The following is a 5456-nucleotide window of genomic DNA, read 5'->3' as shown; positions in this document are numbered from 1 at the left end:
TATATATCTAAAAGGTATGTTCAAGAAAAAAAACGATATTCAGAATCTGAGCTATTGTCTATGATGACTCGTTTCCAACGAGCAAAGTCAAAGGATATAAAATAACCAAATATAATGATTTTAATGACCAGCCAATGAGATATGTCGTCCTTATCCGATTAGATCACCCAGTGGTGTCTAGAGGACTTCGTGCTGTTTACAAACCAGCTAAATTTTTTTTATCACCGGAGTTAAGTCACAGTTTGAAAGCAACGGAATTACTGTTTTTGGACAAAGCGCCCCGAGACGAGTCATCCAATGAGTTAATACACACACACACACACACAATAGCCATTATACATATACAGTGAAACTTTATGCGACGGTTCTTCCGACTTTTTAATGTATTCGAAAGGATACAAAGCCGTCCAGAACATTTCTGATTAAGTTACAAGGCGAGTTGAAAAACTATTATAGAGGGCTACGATCTTGGCTCACGCCCAAAGCCATCAAATGGAGTCCATGATCAACAGCAATCGGACAGTACTGAGTATAGAAAAATGTTCTTTGTAAAAGCCATCAAGAAATTGCAGAAAGAGACCTTGAAACGTACTAGTCAAAATCCATTTGTCATAAGAACGTCTACGGCACGATGGCGCTCAGAAACAAGCACGGAACTCTAATAGCGGTTGCAACGATAAGTTTATTTCTTACTAGAAATTTTCGTATTTATACAAAATCATAGATAGCGCAACATAAAGATAAATATATCCGGAACGTTTTTAGCGATCAATTTAAGCAGCTATACATTTTTCCACAAATAGGTCATAAGCTTTTTACTAACACCATATAAAATATGTGATGAAATTGTTTTTTAGTAGTAAATTATGTTTATAACTATAAGTAGCACAAAACGATTCAGGCTCGAAAAAACAATCGGTGCACACTTGTTTAAAAACTACCCCATTTCACGAACTGGCAATGAATAGCGACATATTGTTTGCTTTATATCTAAATAGCGTCTTCATATAGCACCGCGTTGTAAAATTTCAAACATCTATTTATGTCGCCGAATTTTGTTCAATATCAGTATCGGTTTTAGATTTGTTGCTCACACTGTACCTTCAGGAAATCTTTAATTGCCATCTAGGTGTGTTTTTTTTTTGCCCCGTCCGCTGGCCTTCGACTATACCAATTTCATCCACTTAACTATGTGTATCGTTGTTTCGTGTTTCGGGATGCACAAGCTCTGCAGAATGTACACGTTTATGTGAGATTATATTTCTCATTCTAAATGCAATGATTCTGTCACTCTTAGTAAAATAGATGTACTAATTTGACATTGTACTGTAATACCTATAGCATTCCAAATGCAGGAACCAAGTTGATGTTCTGTCTAATCACTTCAACGATTTCCGCTTACCCTTAATGTTTAGCTCTGCGGGATCAAGGGAACCATGTCTCATATCCGCGTGTCTATTAGAAAGTTCGGATGTCGGCCCGACTTGCAGAAATATACCGTTACGCTGCTTATGTAAGGCTAGAAGGTTCTTACGGCAATTTTCGTCTACCTAACGATTTAAGGTAAAACAAAACGTTAACCCCCCCCCCCCCCCGAATAATACCGTTATAGAGGGTTCGCTGAAGACTAATGTCTCTCAAATCGTTCTCAAGTTTTCACACCGAAGTGAATATGTTCACTATGTTTTCAATCTTTATCATCACTGCTTTATTTATGAAAAAAACATAATCCCAAACGTAAGTTCTCGAAGTTGTATCGATCGATATAAATTGTAAAAGTGCTTATGAAAGTGACTGCAGGTAGAAATGATTTTTAAGAATGAACTAAAATCTCTCAACGGTCAGAACTAGTAGTAACGGCGCGCCTTCACCTGGCTTAAGACGCTTCATTGGGTACTCTTTGAAGAAAAAAAGCAGCAGATAGTTCAACAACGCATTAACGGTGAAAGCCGAAATGTCCATCAAACGCTTGCGATGTACGCGCAATCAAATATAAATGTATGCTAGCCGTACGCGTAACAAATACACCAGAATGGTGGCAAAGATAAGCACTACTGGAGAGACGGTGAAGTCCCACAGCTCTCGCCTGAAGTTGGTTAAGCAATAAAAACGCTTCTTTGGGATTCGCTGGCGAGGCTGTGAGGAATTTTCGACATGTTTATTTCAGGATCTGTTTACATGCGATTTCAGGATCTGTTGATTGTAAAGGAACCTGTTTTTAAAAGTGCGAACATTTCGTCGGTGTCATTCATGAAAAGATTCGTTTGTATTTCATCGGTAAAATTATAGGCCCATCTATTTCAGCGAGTAGGGTTGGACGGCTAAATGTGTTTGAAAAAACGAGGAAGTGCCAGGTCGGATCTCGTCATTAAGCTGTAATCGTGCAAGACGTGTAGTTCCAAAAAACTGCCGACCTTACGTCCAATGATTCAAGATCCGCGGATAGCTTTGACTCAGTCATTAATATATGGTCAATTTGATATCTGTGCACCCGAAATGTTCGTGTTACTGAATAGTATCCTGCTTACGTATTGCTTGGTTCCATAACCTGAAAACGTTTGTTCTGTCCTCCATGATCTAAGCGTTACAATCGAATACTTTGCTAAAGTTAATCATGGCGATTACGTCCCATAGACAAAAAGAATTCATGTATAGGTGACTATACAAATATACTTGTCCGTACGAGCCTATCTGAATTCCAGGCCACTTATTTGTTTCAGCTTAACAACCACTCACAGGTGAAATGCACGAAGAAGAAGAAAATATTTTTTCGGCCTACAAACTTTCGGCACACCTGCCCCTGTGGAGGGCCTACTGTGATCCTATGAACTAGACACAATTACATTGCAATACCAAAAACTCGAATTCCGCAAAAAAAAAATAGTTCTTTTTTTTCCACAAGAATGTATTGGGAGTTACTTGATTAGAACAACAATGCCGAGAACAGGTACATTTGTTTTAACCGGTGTAGAAGTATAGCGTTATATTGGCATTCACAATGTATATTATCGCGTTGTTTTTATTTAGCACGTCCAGTTATCTGAAATGACATACCCGTAGTTATGGGCAACTCCGCTATATGGAATACAAGTCTGTGGTTCCCAAACATGGGTAATCAGCTAGAAAGCTAGAGACCGTCTTTTTTTAAGACATGAATTATATACCTCGATACGCCTTCAATTCGATTTATTGAAGGAACCGATTTGTCGGCATCCACTCGGTCGGCAGCCCAGGTTGATATGCACAGGCACCTAATATTTGGCACAGCCCGGGAATTTTTATATACGGAAATATCCTAGGATACGAGCAACTGTAATTAACAACCTATATTCCCGTCCCCAAACTGTAACTAGAAGTGCAAACGCTGTTCTGGGAACGTGTTGTTTACGACTGATGCGTTATAGAGACGAAAAGACCATCATCTAAATCAAATAAGTTACCTCGAATTGCGTCATGTGACAAACCTAGAGTTCTGTGCTAGTCAATAGCTAAACCATTTATGTACTGATAATTGACAATTGTGGTTCGACCGGTGGAATATTCTTTCGATCGCTTCGGTAGAGATGCAGTACAAATCCATAATTAAAGGTGTTTCATTTGAGGACGCTTTTTCCTAGTAGATGAAAAACCGCACGAAGAAGGATCGGCTTTTATTTGAGCCCGTAGTGTTTGAATGACAAGAATGATTCGTTCAGCCTGCATTTCCCAGAATGGTCCATTTGGGACAGTTAGTACTATTATATATATATATATTTATAGCTTTATTTATTCAGATATGTAATGCGTCGTTGGCGGCACTAAGACAGCGACCACTCGTTTTTTCAACTGAAGTCTTGGCCTTCTAAGCCATCGCGTTGATAATACATACATATTCTTAGTTGGAAATACTAGTTGAATGATTTGCGATACGGCCTAATGTACAAAGGAACGAATTATTTGCAGGATTACAAATGAAACACTTAAGCTTTTTTGTTTACTGACTGAGAGTTAAAGTTCCTCTTTTTTCTATGTACGACACAGAGTAATGACATTCGCTTTATCGTCGTACAGGGCGAGGCACTCAGATACAGGCAAGCCCTGGGAAGCCGCGTCTCGCAGCTAACACGTGCTTATTTGCTATTCTCTGTAGTAGAAAACAGCCAATTTTCTTCTAGAAGAAAACAGCAAACACATGTTTGCTCAAATCCTGTTCAGAGATCAGTTATTATCCAATATGGTCTGTAGAATAAACCTCCGCCAATACTATAACCTTCATTTTACCGTAAATTGGCAATTCACGTTATTTTTGGTTTTGGTGCGGTCTTTGAACAGTTCGAGAAAGATTTTCAACAAAAATAGAAAATCACTAATGGAATTGGACTTAGAAGGCTCGGAAGTCGATCATCATGGTTCAAGAAATCTTTTTTTTTTATTCAGTTCGATCATTTATATAAAAACACAACGACAATTTCACCGAGCAGAATATGAATTAACAAATTGGGTCACCTACCTTAGCTTCTGTGGTTAACCTTTTTGAAACTTTTCGGGTCTCTTCAATCTCTTCTTATTATCGCCCATTTTCAGCCTTTACATTTTTGAGCCTTTTCATTTGCCACCGCCTAAAATTCAATCATGCATGAATTTTTTCTTCTCAGCGTACTTGAGTGACACTTTAACATGTTTGCATCTACCAATGTTTTCCCGTGCACGATTATTATTGAAAAGTTATTTGCGGATTAGTGAAATAATACTCTAAAAATAACTTGTGGGTGCTATAAGTCCCGAATCGAACATGTCATCTTACCTTCCTCATGACTTATTACCATATTGAATAAACATGCCAATAAAAAATAACATTCTAACATAAAAAAATAGCACTTCATGCAAAAAAGAAACAAATTTCTAACGATACTAATTTGCTTACGCCGCATTTCTTGGCAATCTTCTCTCGTTCGTCGTTTGTATACAAAGGTTTTCGTGTTTTTCACAGAAAAACTTAGGCAATCGATGTGTACCACATTACCTAGTAACTTACGTTTCGCAGATTTTCTATGAGCTCCAGTTATAAATAGTGAGTAAACTTGTGTTTTGTGGGCTGAACCGTTTGATCGGATAGAATCAGTTATGACAACCGAAACGAAGCGTTTATGAGAGCGTGTTCTAAGCGGAGTTTTTCTATCCCGTTCAGTAATCACTCTTACTGCGGTCCTTCCCAGTTTTTTTCTTAAATCTATGTGAGCAGGTGTGATCGGTACCAGGCATCATACAGGTTTGTCATGACTAAGATCGGCCATCGTTGCTCCGTCAATAGTTTATGACGGCCCACTTTTTTGCTAACGTCTAAATGACAAGGTAACCGTTGCATTCCAACGACCTAACTCTTTACGGTAAACCTAGGCGCGCTCTGAACGTGACCGGCTATAATATTCGTGCTATTATCGGTTCAGCGTTCGTACCTACACAGGAAGTTGATGGTG

This window comes from Varroa destructor, unplaced genomic scaffold (assembly GCF_002443255.2).
Source record: "Varroa destructor unplaced genomic scaffold, Vdes_3.0 BEIS01000002.1, whole genome shotgun sequence".
NCBI classification, from domain to species: domain Eukaryota; kingdom Metazoa; phylum Arthropoda; class Arachnida; order Mesostigmata; family Varroidae; genus Varroa; species Varroa destructor.
This window is presented reverse-complemented; position numbering follows the sequence as displayed.